Source organism: Coturnix japonica, chromosome 13 (assembly GCF_054131305.1).
Source record: "Coturnix japonica strain WE chromosome 13, WE-NBRP24, whole genome shotgun sequence".
NCBI lineage: Eukaryota > Metazoa > Chordata > Aves > Galliformes > Phasianidae > Coturnix > Coturnix japonica.
Genome location: NC_140675.1, coordinates 14,744,771 through 14,755,824, shown reverse-complemented (window position 1 = coordinate 14,755,824; position 11,054 = coordinate 14,744,771). Strand labels below are relative to the sequence as shown.

The window sequence follows — 11,054 nt, the reverse complement described above, 5'->3', positions numbered from 1 at the left end:
GTCAGTGCAGGTGCACGTCAACATTTTGGCTTCTTCAGGGTTTGCTCAGCCATTTCTTCCCATACGCACAGCTCAGGCTTAGCCAGGATTCCGCCTTGAGTTCACACATGCAGTATAACATTCAAGTAGGTGGAAAAACAGACTGATTCCACTCCAGTCAATAGAGTAAACAGCGCCTGGTTTGGATAAACAGAATTACCAGTGCTGAAGAGCCCTGGGCAGCACTGCATACTCTGATTAGTATAAATGCTAAACACAAACCAATTAACACTAAGTCTGCTTATCTCGTGTCACTTAGTACTAAAATAAAGCCTAACACTAAATACACATATTGATTTAGCCATTAAATCTCACATCACTCAAAATAACTCATCAAATTATTGAGGGGAAAAAAAGGACATCACCTTAATTTTCAGAAGCTGCTGTATTATGAACAGTGACTTAATTGTTCCACCCAGCACCAGGAAGTTACTGCTGATATAGTACTGAATGAACCGAGGGGAACCAGGGGCAGAGGTGCCAAGAGCACATCTCTGTGCTGACTTTGCTGTGGAAGCACTTGGCACAGCAGCTTGGCGCTATGCTGGCTGGCTGCAGGTCCAGGAGGCGCACAATCAGATGTAGCATTGCTCCTCTGGTGTCAGACACAAACCACGCACATTCATCAGCTCCTCTAAGAAGGAGTTCAGGACTCACCGCGTGGTCCCAGCAAATGGCACAGACTGCTGGTGACCCCTCAGGTTTGGCCAGGTGTCCCTCAGCAGAGGAGGTTAATGGGATGTGAGAGGCCACAGCTGCCACAGAACCAAGCGAGGAGGACAGGTGAGGGACAGCAGCATTAATCAGCCGGGAGCAACGCAACAAATGGTTATCTCAAGCTGTTTGGAGACGTGGATTAAAAATAAATCTCCCTGAGTTTAATATTCCTCCAGTCAGCTCCTTTTTGTAGGTGGAATCTATTAAAAATTATCTTTCTGCTAAAATGATAAAGTATTTTTGACATTTAACAGCTTGCTTCAAGCAAAATAAGTGCAATAAATACACGGGATGGCTAATTGGCTCCGGCACACCCAGCACTCAGCACAGGAATACAGTGCCAGCCCTGAGAGCCCCTCCACACATCCATGTGGCTGCTCCAGCCCATCCTATTAGCAGAGCACAGCCGGGAAGGTCCTGGAGCAGAAACACACATCGACGCCTTAGGGCAGCAGCAGCAGTGAGGGAGGCGAGCGCTGCAATTTTGTCTTGTTGCACTCTGTACTTTGAGGTACTTAGTTTGCTGTAAGATGGAGAAAGAACTGCTTGGCTATGTAGTCTTCTCAATAAAAATTAATGCTTTAACAAGAAGCCAAATAGCTACAGCTAATGTACTTCTGAATGAGATCTAAATTTTATTCATAAGCATCAGTGTCAGGATGAAAATAACAGTTTTATGGACACTGTGAGCATAAACAGCTCTGCTGATTCAAAAACAGAAACTGCACTTCTGAATGAATCAACTCATTCATTTGGAACAAAAGCATCGTTTTAAATACATGCCTCAAATGAAAGAGAAAACCAGAGACAATATTCTTCTCGCGAGCTCGCTTCCAAGAAACACACTGCTGAGAAGGGAGCCCAGCTCCTGGCAATGGGATGGCAGTGGGGAATGTGCTGGGAGAAGAGCAGAGCAATGGGCTGTGATTACTTTGGATAGATTCACACCATGTTTAGGTGTTTACACAGACTCCTGAGTATCACTTGTTGAAACATCAGAGAGAATTAGAGGAAAAATAAACATGTGGTCATTGTGGACATCATTCCTTGTTGTGTGAGAGGATGTACAGAGCCTCCAGATGTGTGCTCAGACATGGATGTGCTGCAAAGACATCTGCATGCAAGGCTGTATCCATGCAGTTATTGTAAGGGATGAAGCAACAGCAAAAAACCTCTCTGTCTCCAGAGGAAAATAATACAAAAGAGATGACCCTATTTCTTGCCAATGTTACCAGACACTGCTGTACCCAGCCTACATGCCCTCCCTCCATCAATGCTGTTGTGTCTGTCCCTGTGCAGCACCGCACTGTGCTGCTCAGCCCTCCCTGCTGCAGTGGCTCCATGCTGCAGCCGTGTCCCACTGTGCTCCGACCCATGCTGGGCCCGTGACACTCTGCAGGAAGGGCTCTTGAGAAGCACAGGCAGATTTTGATGGGAATATTGATAGCATACCAATATGCGTTGCTAGACCAACAAAGCAGTCACAAATGCTTCAAAGGCGCAAGTTAAAAATAGGGATGGGATTGGAAAATGTGGAGAGTGGTGTAGCTAACAACTCACTGATAAAAGATTTTTAGAGAAATGCCTCTTGGAGAATGTGCTCATTACAGACAGGAAAGTCAGAAAGATGTCAGAAAACAGTGGCATAAAGAAAGCTTTGCAGACATGTCTGACAGGATGAGGAGATGACAGCATTCTGGACTGGTGGCAGCAGCTCAGCCAGCTGCAGTGCCGACCTGAAGCCAAAACAGGGTTGAAAAACACGTTGCCCTACTGAGGGAAATGGAAGTATATGACCTGAGACACTCCGGGCTGCATCTGGAATGGCCTGCACAGAGCAGAGGCTAAAGAGGACACGGCTCAGGCAGGCACTTCCTTTCAGCTGGGAAAATGTCTTCAACCCGGTTATTTCTTATGAGGAGACGACGTCAGATGTGCAGCCTGGGGGTCTGCAGTCTGCTCTCTGGGTTATTTAATGATGTTTTGGGGCTCTTTAAAGACAAGCTGAATTCTTTGCTCCTGTTCTGGGAAAACGAGTCAGGGAGTAATTGATCTTTTCCTAACAACCCCAAGCAGCGGGAGGCTGCCAGTAACAAGGCCTCTGGGTGCTACACCAAGCGGCTGTGCATCATACAGCCCTGCTGCATCCTCACCCCAATGAGTCCCAGCTCAGGCCTTACCCCACTGGGGTTTCCCATGCGGCAGCTGGTGATGTGTCCCAGGGACACTCCTTGCACTCAGACCCAGAACTTCTGGCATTTGCAGTGAGCTCAGGGCTGTTCTTGGGCATCTCATTCTATGCCACAGCCCCACCACTGCTGCATTTCCTGTAACTGGGGTAATATATCTGTGGCCACAAATGAAAGATCAATATTTATTTAACACACGCACTACCCTTTGGAGACCTTTAATTGTAAATTAATCATCATTAACTGACAGTAATTGAACATGATGAAAGCCACCATCAGGGCTCTCCTTGCAGCAGAGGCCCCGGGGCAGCCGTGCAGTAGAAGGGCATGGGAATGTGGGGTTGGTAGATGGGGCTTTGCAGGCTGCCAGCACACTGTGATAAGAAGAAAATCATCCTGGGAATACGCAGGATGCCCCTTACTGCAATGCGACCCTACAGCCTTTGGTGGGACACACTGGTGCTATAACCACAAGTCCCACATCCCACAGGGAAAGGCAGAGCCCTTCTGTGCTGTCCCCAGTACTGAGCTGATGCAGTGGCATCGGCTGCTTCACCAGGGGAATCTGTGCCAAAACTGCAGAGATCTGAACAGAAAGAGACATTTGGAGAGAAGGGGCTGGGTGAATTGGGTGCAGGTTTTCCTGCAGCTCTGGGCGCAGGGAGAGAGTGGCCTGGGGAGGTGGGGGACATGCAGGTCACTAGCAGAAGCGTTCTGGGGACTGACACCCTTTAGAGGAACTTGCCCATTAGAAAACTTCTAATACATTCACAGGATCTCAGTCCAAGGGGTTTTAGAGCTGCTCTACCCTGTATTTCTGTTGTAACAGTGATTAAGCAATAAAATGTAACTGAGTCCATGGTGGGGAGCACAGGAGCACGCAGCTGATCTCCAGTACCAGCAGGCTGTGCAGAGCGAGCTGGCAAGAAGAAATGCAAATTCTCATTCTATAAGGACAACAGAGGCACGAATGCTGACTTTATTAAAATGCAGAATTATTTCAGGTCCCTTTGTTTAGCTCAGAGCCCAGAGGTAATTTATGCACAAGGATGGAGCAGTGAGGGCTGTGCTCAGCTGCCTGGTGCTGCCAGCATTCCTTGGCTCACGCTCTAGGTCTGAAGGCTTTCCAGAGCTGGAAGGAAGGCTAGGGAGTGCACAGCCTCCTTGCTTGTTGTTGTTGAAGAAGTTTTCTGATCCCCACAACTCCTACATAAGGCTCCTGGGGACTGGGCCATGAACACAGAGGCTAATTGAGTGCTCACACATCAAGAGGCTGCTCTGCTCCTGCTGCTGTTCTGCTGTGGCTCTGTGCCTGAGACCCCTGCCTGGCTCAAAACAGCAGCCTGATGGCACCAGGGCATTGCTGGATGGTAGATAATATCTCTGGAGATGCATGGGGAGCAGACGGGCAGGGGACAGCCATCCTCTGCCCCCTCAATGCTGTGGTGGGATGGGGCTGTGTCCCCCAAACATTTCACAGCTGGCACCCGGCTCAGGTGCCTTCACATCCTGGGATTCACAGCTCCTGAGTGCCTGATGGGTTTGGAGACTGGGACCCGACAACACGAAGCACTGTGAGCTCCTGTCAGAACTGGGGGCTGTGTGCTCCTGCGCTGCTTTGGCCTCTGCACTGAAGAAAAGCAGCAGGGTCTGGCAGCAATCTCCATACCTGGCACAGAGAAGACAATTAGTTTCTTACCATGAAACAACAACTTGGAGGGCTGTGGCCAAACAGTCCACACACCAAGGTCAGACTCCTGCAGGGCTCCAAGAAAAGCCCATACAGACACCAGACCCTGGGACACTGCAGGACACCAGGAGCCCTTCCAGCAGCAGATTTAGTGGAGGTGAGGCTCAGGCATCAGACACGTCCTGCACTGCACACAGCCTGAACCAATTGCTAAAGCAAACACAGGCTCCTGGGATTTGTTGACAAGGAGGTTTATTGAGGTGAAGTCTTTGCATCGGGTTATGTGTTCTTGTTTACGAGGAGCTTAAACTATGTCCAAGATCACGCTAGATGAAATCCTTGACTTCCACTGCCATCCAGGAAGTCTCATCTAGGCCGATTTGCATTTCCATCTGCATACTAATGCCACGCTTATAATCAGCAAGAAAACATCCCCAGCTCATTGGTCCAAATGTAAATGTCTGCAATGGAAAGTAAACACGGGAAAAAGCCTCCTGCCATTGTGATGCTCGGAACAAAAGCTCACCCGTGCAGGCACTTACAGGATTTGCCGCATCCTGACTGACAGAACATTAGGGGCTCTGCCACGTAATCCTGAGATCCGTACATTTGGCATTAGGATGCACACTGTCAGGGCTGTGTTTTGAGAATATTACAGTGTGCTTGACACAAAGCCCGGCTTTGCTGAGCCAGGTTTATGATCTGATCAAAGCTAATACAGCCAGGTGTGACAGGAAGGCAGAGGGTCTGCTATAAACAAGGGATGGGAGCAGGTGAATAAATCTGGGACTGCTGCTTCCATGCATGGGAGCTGTAGGTTTGAGCTGGAGGATAAGAGCTGTGCTCTGTGTGACTCCAGGGTGTAAATCACAGCCAATCACTGCTTGCATTGATCACCAGCCATCACTGCCTCTGGTAACAGATGCAGCTTTGGGACAGTCAGTAGGAGAACTGAGGGTGCTATAAAGGTGTGAAAGGGGGAGGGTGAAAACCAGCCACCCCCTGAAGTGAGGCTATTCTTCATTATGTAGGCTGAACACAGTTCAGATGAACCCGCCTTTACCTTTCAAATCCTTCTCCCCATCACAGCACTGTGGCAGAGCCCTTCCATACAGCCATGGGAGGGAAGGCTTCCACTGCTGTTGCCTGCCGGGGCCCATGGGCACCTCAGGCTGCACCACAGCACCCAGTGCCCATCCACAGCACAAACAGAGCACGTCCCACCTGCTGCACCAGGACCACTAGGATCCCAGCCTCAGCTTCACTTCGTTAAACCCCATCCCTCTCCGTTTCTCTGCTTTTTGATCTCTTCACCACACATGCTACCAATTACGACGCAAAATAATCATGTTAATTTCCATCTCCGTTAGCAAACAGCCAATAAAATTTCCTGCACTTGCCAAGAGGAGGAGGGACCCAGCACTGCTGAGATCAAGTGCATCTCTGTGCCTTGGAGAGGGCTCAATGCACGGCGCCAAGGGAGCACAATGGGAAGGAGAGGGAGCTGCCCCAAAGCTGCATGGAAGGAAACAACCACAACCCCAGCAGAAAATCAGTTCTTTTCTGTGAGCAGCTTAATTCAAGTCCATAAAGCACCATGGCCACACCACCACCACCATCCCTGCCTGATGCAGACCCCATGACCCAGCACTGCTCTGGTGCAGGGGACCCTCCTGACTCCGTGCTCACCTGGTGCTGGATGCCATACACAGAGTTCCCAGGGTTGAGCCTGGTAGCTGCACTGCATTCCCACAAGTCACAAAAAACCACAGAGGAAACATCACCCTGATATACCTCAAAGTTTCCTGAAAGTTTCCAGCAAATTGGGGTTATAATAAAACACGGCTGGGGTCAGCTTGTGCTGTGCCAGAGGCAGACATTGAGTCCAGCCACAACGCGTGGCATTACAAGGAAATTAATCACTCTTGCTAAGCTCCTTTCCTACCACTGTATTACAGCCATGAAGCCCTAATTGTGCTTGTTAGAGTGTCTTTCTCGCATTTGGTCCAGGCCGGTGCTATTTCAGATAAGACAGAGTCTGAATCAATTCTGTCTGGCAGGTGATGCACTTCATGTCAGCCCATTCCTGGGGCCTCGGGGCGCTGCTGAATGTTTGAAGTGCCCAACTTCTGTGCAGAGAACACAGAGGGAGAGTGCTCCTGCTCAACACCGAGGGCATTTTAGCACATGAATTACCCACATGTCACTGGTAATTCAAGGACAGGGCTGCCTCCAGCCCCATGGTGGCTCTGCACCTGCCCTGCTGCCATCACTTATCTGCACCGTGCTCCCCATGTGGCTCCTGCTGGGAATTAGCCAGGTGCCAAGGGAAGTTGTCCTCATTACCAGGGAAAGTAAGCCCTGACTGTGTCCACCTTTTCATTGGGACCATCAGATCTGCCTTTGGAAGATGCAGTGCTTTCCTGTGAGTCTACACGTTCCTGCGTGTTAGCTAGCGTGCAATCAGAAATGCTGTGCTCAGCTTTCTGAGTCTCAGTATCTCTGCCTGAGGCAACTATCACCTCTCTAGGGGGGTTACACTGTAGCTGTAAGCCCAGGAAAAGGCTGTGCCTGGATTCTGGGACAGGTGTGGGAATACCAAAAAGGTTTTACATCAGCTTCTGACCACAACACGTGCAGAGAGACACGCTGCCCCAAGGGAGCAGCAAACTGCTCCGATACAGGGATTAGGCTTTAGAATCCTCATCGGGAAGAAATGTTTGCAGATCTGTGTGCCTCCATCTCTGATAAGAGCACACAGCCCGACATGTGCTAACAGGTACACACAGCCGGTGCAGTGTGCCCAGCCCCTCTCCATGCCCAGCCCACAGATGTGTCACCTCCCTCTGCCCCACAGCACTGCTCAGTGCCAGGCGTGCCCTCCTTGCAGCCCTGGCAGCCTACAGGTATCAATCCTCAGTGCATCACAAGGAAAAGCACAGTTCTGCTAGGCAAGAGCTCCATGGCAGCCTGCCGTTTTGACACAGATGCTGTAACACAGCACCACTTGTGCTCCTGATGTTCAGGCTGTCAGCAGCTCCCACATACACCCTGCTGCAGGGCTCTTCTTGGACCAGAGCAGCCCCAGCACACACACAAGGAGCCACGCTCCACACCACTGCTGTGCCTGGCCCAGTGCTGCTGTGTGCCTTCAGCTCCCAGCAGAGCTCCACGTTTGCTGCCTGCTCCCAGGAGAGCAGCAGAGAGGAGCTCAAGGGGCTTTCACCCTGCACGGCGAAGGGAAACAGCAACTTTTTAAAAGTCAATTAGCTCTCTGTCAATTAGCTTACACTGGAGTAGGTAATTACCTTATCACTTACGGTACTCCCACACTCAGACAAGGCAAACATTGCTCCTCTAGTTGCACCACAAATTACTGCCTGGCACTTAACACCCGGCCTCGCCTCTGCACTCCCTCTGGGTTTGATGCCCTGGTGGGCTGACAAACTGAGCACAGAAACCATCCTGAGTTCAGGAGCTCCATCTCCAGAGGCTCACGGCTCCTGCAGTGGGTTCTCCTTGCAGCGTGTGCTGCGGAGCAATGCATCGCAGGCATCGCAGGACAGAAAATCTCCATTAAAAATCTCCATAAAAAGTAAAACAAAATAAAGAGGTTTCACTGTAATCCTATTAATGCATCTTCACACAGGTTGGTATCTCCTGAAGAACACTTCCCATTAAGGAAATCAATTTAGTATTCGACTTTCTTCCTGTGGTGCATATTGAAGTGGGATTTGACAATGATGGAAAACAGATTTGTGTTAAATACTGCCAATAATGTCTCATAGCTCAAGGTTACAGCTTCTTGTGAGCGACAGACGCTCGTAATCCAACACGTTGGAAATACTGCACTCCACTATCAATTATCTGGAGTTATTAGGTTTTAAAATAAACTGCACATCCGGACTCCAGGCCATGTGTTTGTTTTACGTTTCCCTGCAGTCGCTTTGCTCCTCTGCAGCTCTCCTGGGGTTGCCCCATGCCATGCCTGTGGGCACCCTGCACTGCTCCCAGCGTGGCTCAGCCTTCATGCTCCAGGCCACCAATTTCAGACCTGAATGGAGCTGGAGACATCAGATTTACAGCACACAGGTGATTTATTCAGTCCCTTCTGTTTGGCTGAACACAAATTACAGGGTTTGGATTTACCTGGTTAGTTGGGAATTTCAAACAACTGTTTTTTCTTCCTCCGGTTTCTCAGAAGCCCAGAGCAAAACAGTTTGCTTTGTGTCCTAAATCCCAGCTTTGATGCTTGACAAAAGCTTCCTTTTCCCCGATAAACAGAAATGAAGCTAAACGTTAGTGGGTCCGTTTCTTTTGTCACTTAGGAAGGCAGCATTGTGGGGGAGTTAGAGGACCTTTCTGAGCATCCTTTTACTTTGAGGCTCACAAAGCATCAGCTGAAGGAGCATCTGCCCCATGAACTCCCAGTGCCAGGGAGATGCCTGGAGGGAACAGCTGTGGAGCAGCATTGCCCTGTGATCAGCAGGATGGAAGCAGCCTGGCCTGGCCAAGAGGTGATCACCACCAGGAGCACATCCGAACCCTTTGCAGAACACAAAGGCATTTATCAGCCCTACAAAAGCCAGGGTAACAGTGAACATTCTTAACTTCTATCAGCATTTTATTAAGCAATTACAGATCTACAGACATTTCTCTCCTATAAAGTGCTGCTGCATCAATGGCAACAGCCTGCAAATATTCTAGAGGCATAAACAGAGTAATTAATCAGGGTGCTGTAATGGCACGAAATTAACATATGGAAAACACAGACTGAATATTGGAGAAAGTTTGTTGGCAGCAGCCCATGTTAATCAGAGTATTGCAATCCAGGGAAAGGGGGAAACTCAGTGCACAGTGCAGGTCAGAGAGCCCAGCGGGATGCTTATGGGATTGACAACTCGAGATCAGGCTTCTGTCTCCTCGTATCAGTCACTGAGTGGTTTCTGACGGTGATTCAGTGCTCTGAGTTAAGGCTTGTTCACTCACAGCACAGCAGTAATGTTCTCACTGTGAATTTGCTTCCTGGGCACGTGGTTCCTGCATGCCTGTCTGTGCCTTCCTGGGCAAGGGGCAATTGTGCTGGGGCTGTGCTGGGGTTGCACTGAGTCTCATGGAAAGTGGGATGGGAGCGATGATTCTGGTAAAACCACACGTCTGACCAGAGCTTGCTGCACACACCATGCACTCAGTGCATTTTTCCAGGTGACAGCATGTGCCTGTTGTCATCCCCAGCCTCCTTAAACTGAGGTGCGGTGCAGGCACAACCGGAGCTCCCTGTACCTGGGTGTGCCCTGCAACCATGCAGATTGACAAAGCTCTTCACAGATATTAACCCAAAGGCTTGGAACTTATCTAGCTACTGCCAGCTGCTTCCTTCACTCATCCAGAAGGCTGTGCCCTGCCTATCCTCATGCTGAAAGCAGAGAATGCATTGTCTGATTTTACAGTAAATGCCAAGAACTCGGTGTAGTAACAAGTGTCACTAACACATCTTGGAGTGCGACTCATGCAGCTGCAGTACATGGCAAGGTTACCTCTGCCTGCCACCGCCGGGGAGGCAGCCGTGTGTAGGACACGTCTCCTCGAACGCTGACAGATCATTTGCTCTGAGCGTCCTGTTGCAAACAGATGTCTCTGTGCACCAGAGCAGCCACCCGAATGCGAAAGCAGTTTGTTCCCGGCGCTCCATAAAGATGTTATATTTGTTCCCAGAAGTTAATCTTTAAAGATTTTTACAGCGATCAATAACCGGCGGATGTATGCAGAGCAGCCTGGAGCTGCATGCTGGAGCACCCGTCCGGGCACAGCGGGGATGGTGGCCTCACACTGGGCACTGTGGATGCTCCCTGGGGAAGGAGGTGCCCACGGTGCCATGTGGGCTCCCTGCCCTTGGGGCTGCTGGACACGAGATGTGTATTGTTCCTGTGAGCGATTCAGGAATACGCCCCAGGTCACAGCAAAGCTCCCCCCCCAACACCCTCTGAGAGTTATTTCCATATTCATAAGCCTTATCACTCTCCTCAAGCTGCCTTGCAATGCAAGCAATAGAGAAAAAGCAGCACCAAACAAAGACAGATTTGGAAGCCATTGGGGAATCAGTAAAGCAGTTCCTCAAAGACTCTCGTTCTGCACCTGTCCTGCCTGGTTTAAGCCTCTGCTCCAGCACTGCAGGTCCCAGGGCAATGACGCAGTCCCAGCACGGCTGGCACAGACCTGGCAATGACACTCAGCACATAGTGGTGACATCAGGACAGGTCCTTGCCCAGGTGAGTGGTGGGCATTGACAGAGAGGAACTGAGGCTCCTCTTTGAGGAGCTCGTGCTGTGAGGAAAGTGAAACATAACATACACTTAGCAAAGAAAGTGAATTTATAGCCAGCACTGCATAACGAGCGGGTGTTTCCACCAGCAGCTCAA

At 50.0% G+C, this 11,054-nt stretch overlaps 1 protein-coding gene across 1 annotated transcript in view; it reads right to left on the bottom strand.

Annotated features, from left to right (window-relative positions):
- HS3ST4 (heparan sulfate-glucosamine 3-sulfotransferase 4) overlaps positions 1-11,054 on the bottom strand; it is a 45,269-nt gene that overhangs the window by 12,617 nt on the left and 21,598 nt on the right. The window lies entirely within an intron of this gene.